A 25,146-nucleotide genomic window follows, 5' to 3' on the forward strand; every position below is an offset into this window, starting at 1 on the left:
CTGATCTGCTAGTGGGAAAGCAGAAGACACCATTATTCTTTCCCTCACCAAAACTTTATGCTGCCTCATTAGCAAAGTCTTCTTTGTGAACCATTTTGCCTAAAATAGTCCTCACCCTCCCACTCTCTATTTTCTCACTTGCTTCCTGTCTCTTCACTGAGCTGACTTTTTCTGGATTGGCTCATCATTTTGAGTGTAAACTCTGTGATAACAGAGACTTTGTTCTGTCCTCAGCCTTTTCCCCAGGACCAAGAGCAGAGCCTGGTACATCCCACACTCTGGAGTACTATTTGTTAGATAAGTGAATGGATCAATGTGTGAATATATTTATCTTTTTCTTTTCTATTAAAAGAACATTATATAGTTTTGTTGTTCTTTTAATTAAGTACATTTCACTCAGAATTAATTTTGGCCTCTTCCAAATATCAAACTTGCAAAGGAGAAGACTTGGCATGAGTATTATATACAACTTGCTACAAGTTTTAAATGTGATTATGTCAAGTTCAATTTATTATAATTGTGCCCCCCAAACAGATAAAGTGTAGAAAGACCATACATGCATGAGAATGATTTTAAAATATTAAAAATTTTTACTTTGAACAACTGAAGCATTAATTATCAAACTGAAACTAATTATCTCTGATATTTGACAGGACATCGTGCCTATCACTCAGAGGAAGAATCTTTCCTTTAGCTTTCTATTCCTATAACAAGTATCTGAGATAAACAACTTATAAAGAGAAAAAGTTTATTTTGGTTCATGGTTTCAGAAGTTTTAGTCCTTGATAAGTTGTCTCCATTGTTCTGGGCTTTTGATAGTATTCATGACCAAATCATATGGAAACTTGGTTTCCATTCACTTCATAGCTGGAAAGTGAAAGAGAAAAGGAACAGGGTTCCATAATCCCCTACAAATGTATACCACCAATGACCTAAAGACCTCCCATTAGGTCCCATCTTTTAAAGATTTCACTACCTCCCAATAGCTGGGGACCAAGGCTTTTGCACATAGCCTTTGGTAGGCATTTACAATACCTACTACAACAACCTCTTTCTCTGTATAACTTTCTTTTTTTCAAAATAAAATCTATTCAAAAAGGTAGAAAGGTCATGGTCAAGCAACCCTAAAGAAAGAGGACAAAATCCTTACTCCCAATAATTAGTCAAAGAATTGCTTCAAGGAAATCTCCATGAGAGTCATTCTCTAGTTAGACCCCCTTTCACTCTTCCTTTTCTCTTTCCTTGAACTGAATCTACACAAGTCCCTCTACCCCCCTCCACGGCTCACCCTATGTCCCTCCACCCCATCCACTGGGTTTATTGTGTGCCCTATGGTAAACATAAGAAATCAAGACAAGATGTCTTCCAATGGTCTTAGCCATTTTTAAAATTTGGTACAAAGAGTACAGTGTGGAAATCCAAGCTTTGCATTCTGCTATCCTTTATATAAGACTTGGGATCCTACTAAAGCATTTAATGATTTAAATTGGTGATTTTATAAAGAGGAAAATTTATTTTGATGAGGTTCAAAATGAGATACATCCTATAGGAAGTGGGGTGTAGGAGTCAAAGGCAGAGGTCCATTTGGGGATGAAATGTGATTAGCTTGTACTCATTTTTCAAAAACTCTAACAAACTGGATGTAGTGGTGCACACCTGTAATCTCAGTACCTGGAGAGGTGGAGACAGAAGGAACATAGGTTCACAGTCACCCTCAGCAACGTAGTGAGGCCTTCGACCACTTAGTGAGACAGTTTCAAAGTATAAAAATAACAAAATAGAGGTAGGAGTGTAACTCAGAGGTAGAACACCACTAGATGCAATCACCAGCACTACAAAACAAACAAACAAAAACTCTAACCAAAGTAATCTAAGAGCTAGTACTGTAAAATTGCTAAAAGAAAATAGTAGGGTAAATCTTTATCATGATGAGTTTGGCAAAAGATTCTCAGAAATGACACCAAAAGCATGAGCAATGAAAAAGAAATTTGACCAACAAAGTTAAAAACTTCTGTGTTACAAAGTATGCTATCACCAAAGAGACAACCCACAGAACAGGAGAAATAATGTTCTAATTATTTGATTAATGAAGATTTTGTGTCTCGACTATATAAGGAATTCATACCACTCAGTAATAAAAAAAAAGCCAGATAAGACAATTAAAATGATTTAAAAAATCAAAATAGATATTTCTCCAAAGAAGATATATAAATGTCTAACAAGAACATGAAAAGATGCTTGACATCACTCGTCACCAGGGAAATGAAGATCAAAACTGCCTTGAGCTACCATCTCGCACACACACTAGGATGGCTAGGTTTAGAAAGTCAGATAATAAGAAGTGATGATGAGGATATGGAGATACTGAAGGCTACATACACTGATGGTAAGAATACAAAATGGTGCAGCTTCTCTGGAGAACTGTCTGATAGTCGCTCAAACAAACAGAGTTGCCACATAACCCAGCATATGGCATATGCCTAAGAATATACCCACTCCTGGTGCATACCCAGAAGAAAAAAAACCATATGTCTACACAACAACATGCACACTAATTTTTACAGAAACATTATTCATAATAGCTCAAAGGAGGAAATAAACCAACTTTTCATTGATGGATCAATGGACCAATTTGTGGTATATCTATATAATGAAGTATTATTTAGACATATAAAGGAATCCAGATATAAGGATACGTGTTATGATTTGAATGAACCTTGAAAACACACAGTAACAAAACCCACATATTATATGATCCCATTCATCTGAGAGTCCAGTAGTTGAAAATCTATAGAGATAGAAAGTAGGTAAGTTGTTTCTTTAGGAATGCTGTGAATGGGGAAGGAGGACTAGAGGATGATAACTACAGAGTATAGCTTTTTTGGGAAAGGAAATAAATCTAAAACTGACTCATTAGTGGTTGTACATATTTGTTAATATACTAATAGCCATTTTATTGTACATATAAATTCATGAATTATAGAATGTGTGAATTATATTTCAATAAAGCTGTTAAAAACAACTGAACAAATAGTAGAAACTGATTATTCCATGGGCAATCATTCATGATTTATCTTGGATTAAATTATTAAGTATGGTCACTTTAAATAATATTTAGTTTGCTCTGTACTCTTTTTATGGGTAATTTAAACAAGAATCAGAAGGCTCTGACTTACTAAGTTGCTAAATAAAAGTATACTTCGATTTGCAGTAAACTTCCTATATTAATTCTTCTCCTTGTCTTTTTTAGGATAATTTGAAACAGGACAATCTTTTTCAGAAACCTTAACAAGGTTTGCCTTGAAAATGTCCATTTAAATGTTAAATTTTGGTAAATGGCCACATCATTTCCTAAAAAAGCTTATCAATAATAAAAACTCCTTAATTAAAGACTTCAGGGAATAGGTACTTGAATCATTCCAAGGTTGATGTGTATTCTAAAGAAATTAATACTGAAGTATGGACTCCCACCAGAAATGAAATTACCTGCTCTCAGTCATTTTGATAGTATCAGGCAATAGCTCCTTATAGCTTGACAATTTTAACATTCAAAGCCTTTCTTTCTTGTCAGCACCCTATGTTCAATATTATAAAAGATAAAACAAGTGGGAGTTTTTATAGTTGGAGGGAGAACACATATAATCTGGTGAATTAATAGCAGTGATAGGACCACATCTAAATAATGCAAATTAATGGTATATAAAAGAGGATAAATGCACATGAATCATAGAATCAGGGATAAACAGAGATGATGTGAATCAGAAAAAAGTTTCAGAGTTTTCAAAGGAAGGAAGGATGTCACCAATCAACCAGGCTTCTTATTTATCTACACTGAGCTCATGGAAATTCTTTTTCATTAATGCTACAACTCAGTTGCCTAGGAAACTTTTCTAAAGATGTTTTCAAGGTTTGTTTTTGGCAGGATGTTTTCTTTATTTCCTATTTGACTAAAAAACCAGGATTCAGAGATAGGCACACATGAATGTGTAACTGGTAGCTACCTCAACAGTGAGGAAGCAAATAAATAGAGTTTCAGTTGGATTTATTTGTCAAAATAAAGTATTTTAACCAAAGACATTTTTTTCTTAATGAAACCAGCAGTCACATGTGTAAAAATTAAATTTCTTGTAAGTTTATAGTAGTTTTCTTGTTCCTGTATTTCACAGCTGAGTTATAGACATAGTCTGATTTTGAGTATTGCTATTATAATAAAGAAATCAAGAAATAAGACTCTTTATTTCAATAATGATTTTTTTTTTACCATGGGAGATTATTATCTTTACAAATTTGCTAAATATTCTTTCCTTTGCTTGTGGTCTGAGCTTGGGCTTACTTCATTGATTTATCTAGAAATCCCAAGCAAATAATTCTCAAAGTAATTGGCTATATATAAATGATATACTTTTTTTAATGGTTAGTAGGCCAACTTTAAGATATCTATCTCTGAACGATTAAGGGAAAACAATATTAAATTGATCTCAGTCCTATTTCAGCACTTCTGCCAAATCACAAAAGCTGGAGATTGGCACTAAACTGTGGTTAGCGTTATTGATGAAGATGGAAGGTGTCTTCTGTTCCTTGTAAGAATGGTTATGCATAATAGCTTTGGCTCAAATTTAGAAGAATTGTGTTGTTGGAATACTTGTGAAACTCATGATGCTTCATATAAATACGGAAGAATCTGTATTGATAACAATAATTCTAGGATCACATCTTTAACCACTGGGTCAAGTGTTGTTAAACTATTTTGCCCATTAAAAATTAGCTTCTTTGATTGTATTATTACTATTACTGACCCCTGAGAATTCTTTTACATATTTATAATAAAAAATTGGAATTAAGACTTACAAATATTTTCTCCCAGTCTATCTTATCTTTTCATTTTCCTAACAGTGCCTTTTATAGAGTAGGAATTTGAAATTTTGCTAAAGAGTAGGGCATGGTGGTGCATGCTTGTAATTCCAGCATTCAGGAGGCTGAGACAGGAGGATGGAGGTTCGTAGGCAGCCTCAGCTACTCAGTGAGGTCTTCTGCAAATAAAGAATAAAAAATAGGGCAGGGGTTGTAGCTCAGAGGTCAAATGCCCCTGGGTTCTATTCCCAGACCCGAAAAAAAAAAATTTGCTAAAGAACAAGTCATCAATTATTTTTTATTGACCATGCTTTTGATATTATACCTGAGATCTTAACCTTACACAAAGTTCTGAAGTTTTATTCCTATGATATTTTTTCTACAAGTTTTAACTCTTAATTATAGGCATATGATCCATTTTGATAGAAATTTAGAATATGGAGTGATGTATATATTGAAGCTCATTTGTCTCTTTGCATTTGATATCTAATTGTTATTAATTATAGGCATATGATCCATTTTGATAGAAATTTAGAATATGGAGTGATGTATATATTGAAGCTCATTTGTCTCTTTGCATTTGATATCTAATTGTTATTAATTATAGGCATATGATCCATTTTGATAGAAATTTAGAATATGGAGTGATGTATATATTGAAGCTCATTTGTCTCTTTGCATTTGATATCTAATTATTCTCGCACCTTTGTTGAAATAGCCATGCTTTTTCAATGAGTTGCCTTTGTACCTGTATAAAAAGAATCAGCTCTTCACATAGTCTGTTTCTGGACTCTTATCCAATTCCTCTGACCATTTTGTGTTTCTTGATGCCAATGCCATGCTGTCTTGATTGCATAGTTATTTTTATTTTTGATATAGCCCTATTTTGTGTTTTGGTCTGAAGCATGGTCTCACTAAATTGTTGAAGGCCTTGCTAAGCTTCTAAACCTTTGATCCTCCTGTCCCAGCCTTGCAGGTACTGAGATAACAGGCATGGGCCATCACATCTGGCTTTGATTACATAGTTTATAAGTGGGATCAGGTAGCATCAGCCTTCAAACCTTCTTTCATTCTTTCATTCATTCTTTCTTTCTTTTGTTCTTTCTTTCTTTCTTTCTTTCTTTTTTCAAAATCGCTTTTGCTGTGATAAGTCTTTTGCGTTATCATATAAATTTTGAAATCAGCTTTTCAATTTCCAATAAAATGTCCACTAGGATTTTGACCTGGTTTGTGTAAAATTTATAGATCCATTTGGGAAGAATTGACAGATTCTTACTGAACCCGCTGATCTATGAAAGCATTCTCTCATTTTGGCCTTCTTTAATTTCTTCCAGTAATATTCAGACCTTTCAAAAATATATCAGATTTATTCTTAAGTAGTTCACATTTGTTCATGCCATTCTAAATTATATTTCCATATTTAAATTTCTGACTTCTTACTGTTAGGCTATAGGGATACAGTTGACTTTTATTGATTTTTATATTCTGCTATTACTTATTAATTCTATCAGCTGTTTCTTTTGGTAAATTCCATTAGCTTTTTCACATAGACTATCATGTTGTCTGTGAATAAAGTCATTTTGTCATTGTACTTCTTTCTCCAGCTGTATGCTTTTAATTTCTTACTGGTTAGAATCATCAGAATGGTATTTCAGAGAAATTTTGAGAACAGACACCTTTTTGGTTCTTGACCTTAAAGTGAAAAGACTTAGTCCTTCATCATTAAACATCAGCTTTGCCAGCCGTGGTGGCGAACACTTGTAATCCCCGCGCTTGGGAGGTGGAGATCGGAGGATCACGCAGGTTCGAAGCCAGAGCACTGGCTTGAGACCCTGTTTCCAAATAAAATATAAAATAGGTCTGAGAGTGTAGCCTGGAGGTAGAAGGGTTCCATCCCCAGTACCACCAACCAATCAACCAACCAACCAACAAACAAAAAACACCCCAACAACCCCCCCAAACAACAACAACAACAACAACAACAACAACAACAACAACAACAAAAATCAGCTTTGCTGTAGATTTTGGGTTTTTTTTGTGCGTGGGTCTCGGGATGGAACCCAGGGGCATTCGACCTCTGAGCTATACCCCTGCCCTAGTTTTTATTCTTTATTTTGAAACAGGGTCTCACTAAGTTGCGGAGGGCCTTGCTAAGTAGCTGAGGCTGTCTGTGAACTGTGATTCCCCAGTCATAGCTTCCCCAATGAACTATATCCCCAGCCCTTTTTATTTTGAAACACAGTTTTGCTAAGTTATCACACACTGGCCTCAAACCTGTGATCTCAGCTCTATTTATAAGTTGTTGAATTTATTAACCTAAATTTATTATCAATATTATCTTACTGGTCTTTGAATATCTGCAGGATCTGTAGTGATATCAACTTTTTTATTACCAATATTAATAATTTGTGTGGCTTCTTTTTTCCTTTTTAACCTGATTAGTCTTCTTAGCATTTTTGTCAATACTATTCACCTTTGAAAAAGCATTATTTTTCTCTGTTTTGTTATTCCTATTCTGATATATTTATTCATCTTGGTCTACTTAAATATTAAAATTTTAGCTGGGCCTGATAGCACATACCTGTAATCCCAGTAGTTGGGAGATTGAGACAGGAGGATTGTAGGGGAGGACAACTGCTGCAATTTATTGAGACTCTCAGCAACCTAGGGATACTCTGTTTCAAAACAAAAATGCTCAATATCAAAAGCAATCAGAGATGCAAATCAAAACTACCCTGAAATTTCACCTAACTCCAACTAGAATGGAAATCATTCAAAACACAAGCAACAGCAAATGCTGGTGAGGGTGTGGAGAAGTGGGAACTCTAACACATTGTTGGTGGGATTGCAAATTAGTGCAACCACTTTGGAAAACTGTATGGAGGATCCTCAGAAGAATGGAAATGAAGTTATTACATGATCTAGCAATACCACTTCTGGGTATCTACCCAAAATAAAGGAAACCAAACTACCAAACCAATGCATGCGTATCTATGTTCATAGCTGCACAATTCACCGTTGCCAAACTATGGAACCAACCAAGATGCTCATCAGCAGATGAATGGATCACAAAATGGTGGGATATGTACACAATGGAATTTTACTCAGCTATAAAGAAAAACACAATTATATAATTTACAGGGAAATGGATGTAAATGGAGAACATTTTGCTAAGTGAGATTAGTCAGTCACAAAAAATAAGAGATCGGAAGCTCTCCCTAATATGCGAAAGCTAGGGAGAAAATGGGTCATAGGAAAAACTCTAGACAAAGAAGGGGATACTATAGATGAGCAAATAAGGTGACCTAGCTGAGGGAAGAGGGAAATTCTCTAATGTTCGTGCAGTACATTAACAAACATATCAAAGTCAATCCTAAGACAAACATGAGAAAGGAGGGGGAGGGAACTGGGTAAGGGCTAATCCAGTGATGTATGCATGTATGCCTCCACCATCTTGTACTCCATTAAGATGTATGACTACAGTGCACCAATGAAAACTTAAAAAAAATAAAAAAAGACAATATTAGAAGTGATAAGAAAAGGTTATATTTTGAATATATTTTAAAGGTAAACATGTTGAAAGTAAACACAACAGAATTTTCTGAGAACTGGATGTAGAATATGAGAGAAATAGAAGAGTCAAGGATGATGTTAAGATATTTAAAGCAATTGAAAAAAGATGGAGTTCCATAAATGCAGATGGGAAAATTGTAGATGGGCCAGTGTGGCAGTTGGTAAGTTGAGATGTCTATGGGACAAACATGGGGAATCTCCAGGTGGGCAGTTGACTAATGACGTCTGGTGTGTGTGTAAAAGTCAGGCTGAAGATACGATATGATGTTGGGAGTTACTGACACATAGTTGGTATTTGAAGTCATGACAGAGTGGAGTGATTTTTGAGAAAAGACAAAGTGGAGATCCCTGTGGCTCTCCAACATGACAATGGAAAACTGGAAGAAGAGCTAGCAATAAATAAAAATAAAAAAACACAAAATATAAAAAGGGCTGGGAGTGTAGCTCAGAAATAGAATGACTTTAGGTTCTATCCTCCACCCCAAACACACAATTAAACTGTTATAACTGAGCTTGAATTAAAAGTAATCCAAAGGACCCACAGAATATTAGATTATTATTTTCAGCTTTATTTTTAATAGCTACCTGTGTGATGGTTGTTACTGAAGATGATTGTATTGCTTTTAAAATGATGTAGGCTACTGTGCTTAGGGCTTAATGCAACAGATACTTGCTTTCCATTCACGCATCATTCATTTAGCACCAGGAAGGGGATGGGGCCAAGTTGTGTTAGCTCTTTCTGCACAGTCATTTGTGGTTTGGGGCTCTTTCTATATTGTGGCTGCACCATTCTCTGGGGCCTATAATTCTCGTCCTTTCCGCCAGCAGGTGAGGGACCACAGGACCACAGGAGCCTATCGAGTCTAATGCAGGATACAACGCTTTAATTCACAAGCCGCTTCACTGAGCAGAGCTCGGTCACAGAGCCTTGGCTCAATGCAGAGATTGACATCACATGTGTGGTTGTGCAGTCAAAAAGAAAGCAAGTTGGTGAACAGTTGTGTACTCTCAGACCTGATGTGCTAGCCCCACTTGGGAGCTAATGTTCACTAAACGGGTTGTAATACTAAGAGCCCTAGCCCTCCTAAAAATGTTTTCTGGAATATTCCCTTCTATAAAATGAGGATATATATGTTTACATGATCCTACCAACTGTGTGTATCTATCTCTGACTCAATTTTCTGATTGTGGTCCATTTTTCTGTTGGCCTTATTTTTTTCCTGAACCTTTAGTCCATTTGTCCGAGGCTCTTAACAACAAAGCAATCTTTCTCATTTCCCAGATCCTGCAGATGTACCTGGGGGACCACTTCAAGCCAGATAGACCCCCTCCTGCATCCACAAACACAATGGAATCTTCCACTCACATATTGACTGGATATCCCCATGGTTACGGCATGCCTTCCAGAGAAGAGCTGCATTGGCTGGGCGTGGCGGTCCACGCCTGTCATCCTAGTGCTTGGGAGGCTGAGACAGGAGGATCAGGGCCAGTGAAGACTTGCAGAGAACTGCATAATGTTAGTGCTCACTGGAATACAGCTACATTCCATGTCTGTCTTGGACTTTCAAATCTGAACCTCAGACTCCCTGCGAGAACTAAGTTCTTTCCTGGATCTTCCCCTCCCCCCCCTTTTTTTTGTCCTGGGGATCAAACCTAGGGGTATTCTACTTCTAATCTATACCCTCAGCCTTGTTTTATTATTTATTTTGAAAAAGGGTTTGTTAGGTTGCTAAGAGCCTTGCTGAGTTGCCGTAGTTTATATTTTGTTTGGAAACAGTCTAAGTTTGTAAGACTGGCCTCAAACCTGCAATCCTCTTTTTAAGTGCTAGAGTTTCAAGCATGGGTCACCATGCCTGATTCTTTGCCCGCCCCCCTGCTTTTTATTGGCTGAACATGAAGCCTTGACTATTTCAAGGTCTTTGGACCCTCTGTTAACTGGTCTAATCATTTTCATGTGCTTGAGAGAAAGTCTTTTTTTTTTTTTTTTGTTGGTACTGGGGGTGGAACCCAGAGGCTTTCTACCTCCGGGCTATACTCCAAGACATATTTTTTATATTTTATTTGGAAACAGGGTCTCCCTAAGTTGCTGCGAGCCTCACTAAGTAGTTGAGGCTGGCTTCGAACCCATGCAATCCTCCTGTCTCAGCCTCCCAAGTGCGGGGATTATAAGAGTGTGCCACCACGCTCGGCAAGTCTTTGGTTTTGATAAATAGTAAGCAAGGGCGTTTTCCCTCTCCATCTAATCCACAGAAGATCATCACTCTAGATAATTATTATTGCTGGGTGTGGTGGTGCATGCCTGTAATCCCAGTACTTGAGAGGCTGAGACAGGAGGATCACAGGTTTGAGGCCAGTCTTAGAAACTTAGACTGTTTCCAAATAAAATACAAACTATGGCTGGGGTGTGGCTCAAAGGTAGAATTCCTCTGGGTTCAATCCCAAGCACCACACACAGACAAAATTATTTGTTATAGTTTTGATTGTTTTACACAATGTTTTAATTAAAATATCCTAATATAGCACTTTTATTCAAAATGATGTTATTAGTATTTGTAGGTTTGGTAATTTAAATTTTTGTTACATAGCTCTTTAAACTAGAAAGATTTTTAAAAATGTAATAATATATAACTTAGAGTATGTCTATAACAGTGTTATAAATAAACTATGTGCTCACTAAATAACCACATATATTTCTTAGAGACTTCATATTTTAACTGCTTTTCTTTCTTCTTCCTCACTTTTTCTCTCTCCTGTCCTTGGTGCCTCACACACACTAGACAAATACTCAGACACTCTATCACGGAGCTAAAACCCAGCTCTCCATTACTTTTAATCTTCTACCACTTTTATGCTAGATCATTGCTGGCCTCAAATTATATTGAGGTTGTCATTTTTAATACACACACACACATACACACATATTTTTTGCGGGTCTGGGGATGGAACCCAGGCATTCGACCTCCAAGCTACACCCCCTGCTCTATTTTTTATTCTTTATTTTAAAACCAGGTCTCAATTAGCTGCAGAGGGCTTCACTAAGTGGCTGAGGCTGTCTGCGAACCGCGGTCCTCTGGTCTCAGCCTCCCAAATGCTGGGATTACCAGAGTGCGCCACCACACCCAGCATGTCATTTTTAATATTTCTATTCTCCTATTTCCAGGAAAGGGTCTGTGTCACTTGATAATCTCTGGCTTCTTTACCTAAATTCTTTTTGCAGTTCTGGGAATTGAACCCAGAGACATTCTACCTTCAAGCTACACCCCCAACCCCATTATTTTATTCTTTTTTTTTTGAAACAGGGTCTCACTAAGTTGCAGAAGGCCTCACTAAGTAGCTGAGGCTGTCTGCAAACCTCTGATCCTCCTGCCTCAGCCTCCCAAGAACTGAGATTACAAACATCCATACCTGACTATCAAATTTTATTTCAACTTAAATGAACATCTTTTAATGTGGCAAAAAGAAAGAGAGTATTTGTCTCACACATTATTTCTACCAAGTAAGGCATGTTTGAGAATTTTTTGGGGAAAAATCACAAGATCTGTCCATATTCTGCATCCTGGAAATGCTATGTTAGTGGTGGTAGTCTTCATCATTTAAGTAAGTAGTGGATTTATTTATGTGGCTTTCACGTTACATTGACCATTTCTCTCCTGGGAAGAGCAGTATTGTTGATTTTTGGTGGTGATTATTATTTGGGTGGAAAGTCTGTGGAAGAAAAGACTTGTGGTTTGGCCACAAGTTGATAACGTGGCAAGCACGTAGTAGAGAACTGCAGGACTGCATGAGGTCTTGACAGTAGCCTCTCAATTATGCACACAGGTCAACTGCTAGCAAGTCGCAGTGATCTCAGTACCTCACTAAAGACTCAAGACAATGCCCAGACGGAAAGACATGAAACTGAAACAGTGTGCGCACCGACTGGCAGAAATGCAGCTGGATCCTTACAGGCACAGAGTCAGTCTATGTGTTTCTACCGTATTAATGATTTATGCAAGATGAGAGCTTACTACTTGGAGTGAAAGTCTGCAAACCAATACAGGCATATTTTAAAGTCCCCTTTCATAGGAAATGGTTTATTTTTAAAAGCAGGGGGAAAAGAATGGTTTATTTTTTTTTACAAAACGTTATTTATTATTCACAGAAAAGGTCATATATTTTCTCTCATAGACGGAAGCTAGGGAGTAATGGAGACGCAAGAGGGTTAGATAATCGAGGAGAAATCCCAGTGCAGTGATGGAGGAGGTCTAGTGGAGGGTTGTGGTGGGAGGAGGGAAGCTGAATCGATGAAGGAAACACTTCCATTGGACGTATGTACCTATGTGAAATTACCAGTGCCAATCTCAGCATCACGTATGGGGAGGGACCAGGGAGAAGCCGCTGAGTGCTGTGTGCACGTATATTGCTATGACTCTGAACTACATTATAATGTGAAGTTAAAATGCACAGTAAAAGTATACTTAAAAAATTCATTGTTGTTGGCAACTCTGGTTAAGTTCAGCAGCACAGCTTTTGGGACAAGCAAAACGATCCTACAGTAAGTACAGTAAGAGTCTATTCATCGCTCATAAACGCGTGTCTGACTCTCATTAATATTAATGCAGTATCACAAAACTCTGAAGGGATAATAGACCCCCATTAAAATACATTTGTATTCATGAGCTTTTTTAGAAAAGGGTTCTCTTCATTTCTTTAAAAATGTGAATCGATGATCTTCCTAACTTCAAAAGATATTTAAAATATAGCTGACTAAATGAAGCCAAAACCCAATTTAAGTTTATTTTCAACACATTTCTATGAATAACCTGACAGAAATTGACCCACATTTCACCCCGAATGACCTTCATTCACTCTATTCATTTTTATACAGTATATTAACCAGAAAACATCAGATAATTTCTGTTTTCTGGTTCTGTTAGCCTTTCTAATCTGACTTTGACAGATTGTCAGCTGTCAATCTGTCCACAACTAAATCCATCAACTAAATTTCTCAAACTTGTAAATTCAGTGCAAGCCAGGTAGTCCAGGATACTCAACATCGCCATATGACTTCAGTATTCTGTTTGAGTTCACATCTCATACAGAAGCATTAAAATATTGAAGGCTGCCTGTAATCACAGTACTTGGGAGGCTTAGACAGGAGGACCAAAGATGAGGGGTAACTTAGCGAGGCCCTTCACAACTTAATACGAAACTGTTGGAAGAACATTATGATAGGTGAGATTAGCCAGTCACAGAAAGGGAAAGGTCATACGCTGTCTCTCATATGTGAAAGTGAGGGAGTAATTGGGATACAAGAGGGGCTTTGGGTAATGGCGGAGAAAGCCTATTGGAGTTACAGAGGGTCCCGGAGAGGGTGATGGGAGTGGGGTGGGAGGATTGATGAAGGAAATGCTCTTATTACCATTATGTCCACATGTAAAATCATCAGTGCCAACCTTAAGATCATGCACAGGGAAGGAAAGGGAGTGGAGAGGAAGCAGGAGGCAAGCTCATCAAGTCCTGAGTACATGTATGTCACTATCGCTTTGAACTACGTTATAATGTAAGGCTACAATCACCAATAAAGTATATTTAAAAAATAAAATAAAATAGATTTAGGGATGTAACTCAGAGGTATAATGTTCCTGGGTTCAATTCCCAGCACCAAATAAACAAAAGAACAAAAACCAATTGAAGGTTCGGAATCTTTGGTTAAGTCTCATGTTTAGAGATTAAACATTCTTTTTGTTAAAAAATTTAACGTTGCGCCGGGCGTGGTGGCGCACGCTTGTAATCCCCGCACTGGGGAGGCGGACACAGGAGGATCGCGCAGGTTTGAAGCCAGCTGCGCTGGCTTAAGAGACCCTGTTTCCAAATAAAAAGTATAAAATAGGTCTGGGAGTGTAGCCCGGAGGTAGAAGGGCTTCTAGGAACCCCAGTATCACCCCCCCCAAAAAAAATTAACGTTGCACTACTTACTAATTCCAGAGGAATACTAGTAATGAGAGCATTATAAAAAGGAAAATCCCGTGTAACAGGGTTTATATTTTCATTTAACCATTGTGCTGATAATAAGGAGATGGGTACGGGGGAGGAATACTGGCTAAGTTCTGGGACTTCTAAGTCCCAGAGACAAATCACTTTTACATTTTTTTATTAAAATTATACATTATGTATTTAGACAAAAAAGTACTGTATTTTCAGATCTAAAAGTAAAAGGTAATTAAAACATCCCTGAAAACACAACACATAAAACAACACAATAAATAAAGGAAGTATCCTACTCATCAATGACTTCTCATTAAGAGGACCAAGCTGAACCATTAAATTCAATAAGACATTAATGTATATTTTCCTTAGATAAGGACATAGCTACACCTTAAAGAGGATGAAAACAATTATGAGTGAGATACTGCGAGGTTCTCAAAGATTTAGACTATAGAAAAGAAAGAAAATGTACATTCTCTAAATGCAACTACAGTTTATAGCTGAGCACAAGTGGCTTTGAGGAATCTAAACACAGGCAGGGGAATAACACAGCAGAATAAAAGATATATCATTACATAAAAATCTAAATTTATCTATTCATCAGGGAGCAAGAATGCAGTGATCATGGTTCTGGGAAATACATATTGCGTAATAATGCATATCAGACCCAAAATATGTATATACACACAATAAATGTTTTTATTACATTCAGTGGTAATTATTTAAACACATATATAAAAATCTACTACAAGACACAAAGTACTTAGTGACTGGCTTGAATATGAGGAATATTAGAGGTAGAATATGTTAGGTCTGGAGGTGTAGCTCACAGGTTGAACACTTCTGGATTCAATCAACAGTACCACACAAATAAAAAAATATAGACTCGATCTTTGTTGTTTTCTAGGTTTTATGTGACTTCTGTTATGACTTCTGTCAGGATACAACGTAGTCAAAATGAGGAATAAGACTGGATCTTTCCATTTTTCCACGCATCAACTCATCTACTTTAAATGACCTGCTATTTGCACATTTTTTGGACAGATATTTAAGTACAGAAATGAAAGACATGTCCTTATCCTTATCCTAGATTGTTTACAGATGAGAGAGGAGACAGAGGGTGAACATAACAGGTAAATGTGCCAACAGAGGCATGAACAGGAGCTAGGTATGCAGGTTGAGACGGTGGTAGTTTCAACAAAAGATTTTGAAAGAGATGCTTTCTGAGTTATACCTCCAAAGATAGCTGGGAGGTAGAAGGACAGCTCATCCTCGGAAGTTAGGAAGTGGTCATTCAGTTCTATGAATGGGCCAGCTGCAAATGAAGGAGGACCAGGAAAGACGGTGGGGATGGTGCAAAGCCACAGCCTCCGGACTTGGATGTCAGGTCAAGTTGTTTGTATCTATATGAGAAAGTAGGAGAATGCGAATTGAAGCAATGACATGAGCAAGCAAGAGCACATCTGAAAACTCATTAGGTGGTTAAATCTACGGCTGGTCGGATAAAAGGTGGGAGAAAAGCATCTTCCAGGATTTCTATGTTTCTGCATTGAGATGAATAGAAATAATGTTGGACATGAGGTTCATGTCCATGGACAGAGGGCACTTGCTTATTTGGAGAGGAAAATAAGTCCAAAGTTAGACACAGAGTTTTTGAGTTATCTCACTATATGAGATATTTGAAGATATGGAGATATCTTTTCATTACTGGCTTATGACACTAAAATTCAAAGCAAATGGCCAAGTATAGTTGATTAGGCCTGCAATCCCTCAATTCCTGTATCTCGGATACTGAGACAGGAGGATCACAGGTTCAAGGATAGCCTCAGCAATATAACAAGACTCGCAGCAACCTAGCAAGACTGACTCTGTTTTAAAATAATAATTTAAAAAAGGTCTAGGGGTATAGCTTGAAGGTAGAATGCCTTTCAGTTCAATCTGCAGTATCAAACACACACACACACACACACACACACACACACACACACACACACACAGAGGAATTTAAGCTATTTCTATAAATTGATATTGCTGTCGATTTCTATTGAATTTCTATAAATTGATAGTTCTGTCAATTTATGAATCTTTAGTTGATGACACTGGATAATTACTGATTACAAATTAAAAGAAACTGCTTTACCACAGAGATACATGCCCAGCCCTCAACTCATTTATTTTGATTGGCAGATTATTTACATTTTTTATGTAGAAAGCATATCCTCTACAAAATGTCTTTCATGCTTACACAGTCACTGAGCTTCATGTTTGCTCTATGCAATATGTTAGAAGAGGATATATGTGACTCATATTAAAGTTTTAAATTTTATTTTTCTATGAGACTTCTATTTTGTACTTTTAAATAAAGTCATAATTGGATATTACATTTTTTTTATTTTTTGCGGGTCTGGGGATGGGATCCAGGGGCATTTGACCTCTGAGCTATACCCCCTGCCCAATTTTTTTATTCTTTATTTTGAAACAGGGTCTCCCTGAGTTGCGGAGGGCCTCACTAAGTAGCTGAGGCTGTCCGCGAACTGCGATCCTCCAGTCTCAGCCTCCCGAATGCTGGGATTTCAAGTGTGTGCCACCACGCCCAGCTTGTGTTTGTGCCTTTGTTTAGATGATCACAAGCTTTGTCTTATATTCTGTTAATATAGTGAAAACATAAGGAAAATAGAAAGTCACCAAATAAACAACCTAATGAAACACCACCTAGAAAAGCAGAAACAGACTAATCCAAAGTACAGTAGAATTCAGATCATTAAAATCAAAGAAGGACTTACGGGAAGATGGCGCCCGAGAAAAGCAGTGTATAGGAGTCCTGCTAACACTCCATCTCGATTGCCAAAAAGTCAGCGCATTTCATAGCCAGAAAACACTATCAGCAGAGAAATAAAAATGTAAACACAAGGGACAGAGAAAAAGACTAGAACAACAGCCAGAGACCAGAAAAGAAACCAGCCACCTTGCAGAGACACACCGGCACCATCATGCCTCAGAGCACCAGGCTCCAGAGAGGAAAGGTAAATAAGGAGCTGAAGTGAGCAGCTAGGGAGAGCTCATCAAGTGTTGTATGTATGTATGTCACTATCATTGTGAGTTACTTTTTGATGTGAGACTACAACGCACCAATAAAAGTGTAAAATAAAAAGAAACCAGCTTCTTATTGGATTGACTTAAGCGTCATTTTATCTCAATTTTTTTTCATTCCAAAAGCCTTCTGAATTGATCTTACATGGGTTATTGAGAATACTGCCACCAATTATAATGTAGTTGATACTTATTGAGATGTGCTTGGCACTGGGTTGCATTATGCACTTGGTATTAACAATTTTGCATACTTACAAAGTGATATATATATATATATATATATATATATATATATTATATATCGTATTTGAAAATTGTAATCACTTTTAATTAGCTATGGGATACCAACACAATAAAAAATAAGATTGTTCTTAAATTTTATTGTTTTCCTTTTTCTTGTTGATATTGCATATTTTTTTCTCAGGTTATTGGATAGTTAACTGAGAATAATATGTTGATTTGATAGCATTGAAGACACAACCCTTGTGACTTGACAAGGTCTCTTTCTCTCCCCTGTTTATTTTTTTTCAAGCCTTTGTTTCTTACTGTGCACTTGTTACTGCCCTGGGCAGCAAATATTGAGCAAAGCATTATTTTTAGCCTTTTCCTATTTTAAATATTATTTCTAAAAATTAATTAGGAACTTTAATGTGAATTGATGAAGTCAGGAAGAATTTGAAAGTCAATTCTTTTAAAATTATTATATAATTCCACATAAAATATGCTGTTTTTCAAACAGTATGTCTTACAATTTTCAAATATACTTTTACTAGTTTATATTATTTATTATTGTTTTTATTATTTGGTACTGAGACTTGAACTCAGGGGTGTTCTGCTTCTTAGCTACTCTCACAATACTTCTTATTTTTTGTTTTGAAACAGGATCTTGCTAGTTTGCTAAAAGTCTCACTAAGTTTCTGAGGCTGGCTTTGAACCTGTGATCCTCTTGTCTCAGCCTCCCAAGTATGGGACTTATCCAATTATCCACCATCCCCAGCACAAAGGTCTATTTTTGGATCCTCAGAGCACCTTTCAATATGGAACAAATGTTATTTCCAGTTTGTAGATGAGAGAACAGTGACTCAGAGAGGCTAATTTTGTTTGCTAAGGTAATAAAGTGATAAGGTTGGGATTAAAATTTAACTTTTGTTTTTCTAGGAAATAGGTCCTTTTCATTGAGAACCATCTTTATTTTATTGTTATTGCTGTACTCATTTTTCTCTTCTTCATATTCTTTTCTAGTTCTTTCTCATCTTTCTCACTTTCTTCTTCCTCATTTATCAATTGCATCCAGTAGACAGGGCACGGTTTTGATTGTTTTACTTGTGTTTATCTAGTTGAATCTTCATTATAACTGCATTAGGCAAATGTAATACTACTTATAGGCTATTACTTTTAGTTCAATTCTATAGGTGAGAAAATGAGAATCAAAGAGACAGAGACCTTGCTGGTAGTGCCAAATTCCAGCCCTAGAAGTTTTGTTTTAGAGAGTATGCTTCTGTATTGCATTTCTCCATTTTGATAGCTAGAAAAAAAATTTCCAAACAATAGATTATTTCTTTTGAAGTTCTTTTCAAATAGATTTTTACTAAAGACAAGTAAAACTCAAACATCTAAAGAATAACAAAATCCATTGATAGGAACATGCCATGTCCCAAGTTCTGTTCAACATGCTAACCAGAAAAGGGTTTCGGAGTGGGTTAGAGGTGTGGAACTAGTTTTGGAAAAATTCATTTGTGAAAGTATTACTAACTAGCAATTTAAATGTATTTAAAATGCTTGTTATGATACTGCTAGAAGGCAACTATAATTAATGTTTTCAAAAAGGATAAAACAACTAAAGTCAACAGATTCCCTTTCTATTTAGCCTTTGATTATACAGCTAATTATGTTTTTGCATTAGGAAGGAGTTTTGCCTTGGCTTTACCCCATGATTTCTTAAGCTACACATCATTTTAAATCCTAAAAAGCCTATCTTAATGAGAGGACTTTTCAAATTAAGGCAATGTCTTTACTTAGTATTTTAACATAAAAAATCAACACAATTTGTTAATTTTTCTTTCCTTATTGTGGACATCAATTGGTGTTTGTATTTAGTTCTGGCATGGACCAATTTAGAAGTCAATTTACTTCTGGGGGCCAAGAAAAATCCAAAACTATTATGCTGTCATATACAACATGCATAAAAACTGGGAACCAATTGCATTTACATTTTTGTTTACTTACGCATATTTATATTGGTTTACCACATTTTCTAACATTACTCACTTTAGAACCCAAGACTTGAGGAATTATATTTTAAAAAGCATGTAAAATTGTTTTGTTGAGAGAAAGAGTTAGACCTTCACAAACACCTTTATAAATAAATGAAGTTTCTTAAAAAAAATTAAAACTCAAGCATTTTTACAAAATAAACGTCATTTTTTGTAGGCTCTGTAGTAAATTTCCTGCTTAACAGTTGTTTAAATTTGCATACATAATATGCAATCAACATATTTTTGTTATGCTTAATATTTTAACTATTTCTGAAAGTTCTAGAGTAGCAAGTTTTGTCACTAATATACTTCTCTTAGTGTTTAAATTCATTTTCAAAAGTAAAAACAGATAAAGTAGATATACTTAATGTTGGGCTGTATAATCTTAAGTAGTAATAGTTTATATAGTATAAAGAACAGAGAGGCGTGGCTTGTTGGTTCACGTCTGTAGTTCTAGTACTTGGGAGGCTAAGATAGGAGGAGTGCAAATTTGCAGCCAGACCCAACCACTTAGCAAGGCCCTCAACAACTTAGTGAGACCCTATTTCAAAATAAAAGATAAAATAAGGCTGGGTGGGTGTTGATCAGAGGCAGAATGTCCCTGGATTCAATCCCCAGTCTCTCCCTCCACACATATACATACAACAAAATAAAGCAAAACAGAACAAACAAACAGAGGGAAGTAAAGGAAGAATGAAATTATAGGTCTTGTGTGACAGCTACTAATTAATTTATTATCAGAAAGTCTCTTCATCTTGTATGGGCCTTGGTTTTCTCATCTGTAAAATCCAGGGGAACTGGCTGAGACCTTGCTATCCAAAGTATGTTTATGAACCAAAAATATTAGCACAGCATTAGTGCTTGCTAGAAATGTATATTCCTTGTTAGAAATGTATATTCCATCCCTGTTCAGAATCTATATTTTAATAAAATCCCCAGGAAATTAATAATGATTGTTCAGGAGACATTGAACTATTACAGAATGACTATCATAACATCTGAAAATGGACGGGTTGGGAATGTGAAGTTTTTATTTTATTTTATTTTATTGATGCAGTATGGTCATACATCTTAATGAAGTACAAGATGGTAGAGGCATACATGCACATGTCACTCATTTAGCCCTTCCCCAATTCCTACCTCATTCCCTTCCTCCTCTCTCCCTCTCATGTTCGGCTTAGTGATTGACTTTGATATGTTTGTGAATGTACATCATGTGCATTAGGGAACGAGAAGTTTTACATAGAAATAGCCACACATCGTAAAACAATACAAAGTGCCCTTAATGATGAAACTTAGATTTGGCATGATGTATATTTAGCTTAGTCCTAGGACCACCAGTGACTCCCTGTGTGACCTTTGATAAGTTATTTGATTTTTATGTTCTCATATAGTGAATGCAGACAATGATAACTATCTTTTAAGAATAGAATATTTAATTAATCAGGGTGTGGTGGCGCACACTTGTAATCTAGGCATTTGGGAGGCTGAGACAGGAGGATCGCAGTTCACGGACAGCCTCAGCTACTACATAGTGAGTCCCTTTGCAACTCAGTGAGACCCTGTTTCAAAATAAAGAATAAAAAATAGGGATGAGGGTCTAGCTCAGAGGTAGAATGCACCTGGGTTCTATCCCTAGTACTGCAAACAAGAAAGAATATTTAGTTAATATTTTATAATATAACGAGTTTAACCAATGTTTTTTTTATTCCTTTTTCTCGCTGATCCCTTCTTCTCTGACCCATTCCTAACTTGTGTCAAGATGCAAGGAGGTTGAGATGAATAAATTAAATTCTATTGAAAAGTATATCAAGAACACATTTCTACTTTCAGCCTAAGCTGAGCTATTCATCAATAGCTAACTCATTATGCAGTCAATTTCCAATTCCATTCTTTATTTTTTATTTTTTTATTTTTATTATTTTTTAATTTTTATTATTTTTTATTGGTGCAATGTATTCATATGTCATAATGGTATAAAGAAAATACTTTTGTAGACATACATGCACACATCGCCCAGTTAGCCCCTACCCAATCCCCACCCCGTTCCCTCCCCATCCCTCCTTCCCATGCTTGACGTAGTGGTTGACATCTAGTTTTATAGCAATTTATCCAATATTAACGATGATAATCTCACAAAACAGTTTCATTTGTCTGATACCAAGCTTTTGATGACTAAAAGATAACAGTTCAATGTTTCTTTTTGCTTTCTTTCTTACCAGAGAATATTTTTTTCTTTTCTTTTTTTTTTTTAGGTGAAGCTATCATACATTTATTTATTTATTTTTCAGAAAAAATCTATCCTGATATGGAATATGGACTCTAGTTACCCAAAACAATCTCGAAGAAGAACAAAGCTAGAAGATGTATATTTTCTGATTTCAAACCATATAAAGCTACAATAATTGAAACAGTATAGTACTGTTATAAAAGCAGATATATAAACCATTGGAGTTAAATAAAAGCCTAGAGAGAAATTCTTCCATATATTGTCAAGTTATTTTTGACAAGGTTTCCATGAACATTTGGTGGAGGAAATAATAATCTTTTAACTAAATATTGTTGAAAAATAATAATTACAGGAAAAAGAATAAAATTGGACCCTTACCTAACACATATACAAATACTAATTCAAAATAGATAAAAGACCTAAATATAAATCTTAAGACTATAAACTTTTAGGAGAAAATCTGGGTCATAAAACCTCACAACATTGAAATTGGCAGTGATTTCTTGGATATGATTTCAATGGCACAGGCAACAGAAGAGTATACAAACTCCCTAAAAAATAAAAAAAATATTGTATATCCAAAGACAATGTAAACAGAGTTAACAGTTACTAATAGAATGGGATAAAATATTTCCAAATGCTATATCTGAAGGTATATTAATATTCCAACTAGAAATCCTAAAAATTAACAACAATAAAGGCAAACAATACCATTTAGAGATAGGTAAAAGACTAACATAAATAATGAATCTCCACAGATAACCAATCTTAGTTGTCTGTTGGATGGAAACTCTTGTTTCTCTGGTTCTGGTGAGTGTTACCTATTTCTTCTTTGTAGTTAATCTCTTTGAGTATTTTCTCTAGTGCTGGTTTTGAAGACATAAATTCCTTCAGTTTCTGTTTGTCGTGGAAGCTTCTTATTTCTCCATCTAATTTGATAGAAAGTTTTGCTGGGTAGGAAATTTTTGGCTGGAAGTTGTTTTCTTTCAGAGTTTGGCATATGTTACTCCAAGCCCTCCTGGCTCTCATGACTTGGTTTGGGAAGTCTGGAGTGATTCTAATTGGTTTGCCTCTGAATGTCACTTGGCCCTTTGTTTTTGTTGCCTTTAAGATTCTCTGCTTGGCTTCCACATTGGTCATTTTGACAATTATGTGGCTTGGGGATCCTCTTCTCTGATCCTCTTTAACGGGGGTTCTATAAGTTTCCTGGACCTGTGTATCAACCTCTTGCTCTATGTTTGGAAAATTTTCTGCTATTATTTCCTTGAAAAGATTGTTGATCCCTTTGGTTTCACCTTCTTTTCTCTCCTTTATTCCAATTATTCTTAGGTTAACTCTCTTAATATGTATTTCTTCAATGTCAGATTACTGCTGTCTGATTTTTTTTTCTAAATTAGAAACTATGCGTTCATTTTTTGAATGATCATCTTCTAGGAGCGAGATTCTATTCTCCATGTGGTCTAATCGGTTGTTTGTACTTTAAATTGAGGCCTTTACTTCATTAATTGCATCCTTTATCTCTCTTTGGCTCTCTCTGAATTCTTTTTGAAACACCTCTATTATTTCTACAGTTATTTTCCTGATTTGATCTTCTAGAAATCTCTGAATTTCTATTTTATCAGGTTCTGATGTTGTGGGGTTGTGGGCATTCATTGCTCCATTGTTATTCCTCTTTCCCATGATTTCGGAAGTTTGTGCCTTCTCTGGGTTCTTCCCTGGGTCAATACGACTTCACTTAAGGTGCTCTGGATCTCCAGTCTGTGGTATCTCAGTCCCCACTACTCCTTTACTGGGTTGTATCGCAGAGTCTCAGACCCAGGGAGTCAATTGATGCTGCTTTAGACCACGGGGGGTGCCAGGTTGGGTGTTCTCCTATGGTGTAATATCTCTGCCACCACCACTCCCCCTCTGGGTCAAGTCCCTGGGAGTACAGTACTGGGATTTCTCCTCTAGGGGCCACAATTTGACTCACTGTTGAGTGCGCAGATGGAGCTGTCGTGGATTCTGTGAATTCGCTGCCGCAGCCGCCGGTAGCAATATGGTGCCGCTGCCACGCCCTCAGCCGTGAGGCTGGCGTATTTCTTTTCTGTTTTTGAACTCCACTCTGAGTCCCTGCAGCGTGCGCTGAACCCAGCCCCTGGGAGCTTTAGCTGCTCCCTGCGCAGAGAAATCTGCCGAATCCTGCCCGGCTGTTCCACAGCGGCTCACCTCAGCTCTCTGTCCACCACTCCCCTCTGGAGCTTGGTGGGCTGTTGAGTGTATTGGTCTTGTGCCGTCCGGTGAAGTTGCCGCTGCCGCCGGCAGTAAGGCACTGCTGCTGTGTTCTCGGGCGTGAGGCCGGCGTATCTCCTCTCTGGTTTCTGAACTCCGTTATGAGTTCCCTTCCTCTCTGGTGCCTGGTGCTGCAAGGCAAAATGGTGCCCGCCGCTTCACGCCGTGGCTCCGGCTGCAGCACTGCGGTCTGGTTTCTGGTGTCTCGTTTTTCCAGCCCTCTTTTTCTCTGTCCCTTAAAATTACATTTTTTGTTTCTCTGCTGATGGTGTTTTCTGGCTATGAAAGGCGCTGATTTTGTGGTAATAGAGACTGGTTATTAGTGGGGCTCGTAAGCCCTGTTTTGCTCCATCGCCATCTTCCCGGAAGTCCCCCAATTCCATTCTTTAAAGATGTGGTTCTACCAAAGGTTTCCAAATGAGGTGATACCATCCCGCGAGGGGGCGCTGGAACACAATATTGATACATCAATGCATACAAATTTTTCACTACATTTTTCTGTTTATTCACATAGATAATGTAGATTTCCAGAAGGTCACTCAGTACTTTAAAGGTGACTGTGAACCAAATAAGCTTGGGAACCTTTGCAAGTGTAACCCATTTCTATTTACCTCAAATACAAAATGTCACATCTTCCTGCCATATGTTGGGGTTTGCTAGGACAAACCAGTGATTGATAGCTGGTTAGGACAGGTAAAAAGATACTGGGACCTGAAACTATAATTGCCTACGCAGGAAGAAAAACATGGACTAACACCCCCAAAGATGTGTCCACCATCTCAGTATGTTCAGACAAATGACCAGAGGCTGCCACCATGAGAAGAGTGGGGTTGGTGACCAAGGATGATTCCATCATGCAGCAAAACATCGAGAGTCTATGACCCTATCAGAGAGCAAGGACCATACCTC

The sequence above is a fragment of the Muscardinus avellanarius genome (genome assembly GCF_963383645.1).
Source record: "Muscardinus avellanarius genome assembly, chromosome: 7".
NCBI classification, from domain to species: Eukaryota; Metazoa; Chordata; class Mammalia; order Rodentia; family Gliridae; genus Muscardinus; species Muscardinus avellanarius.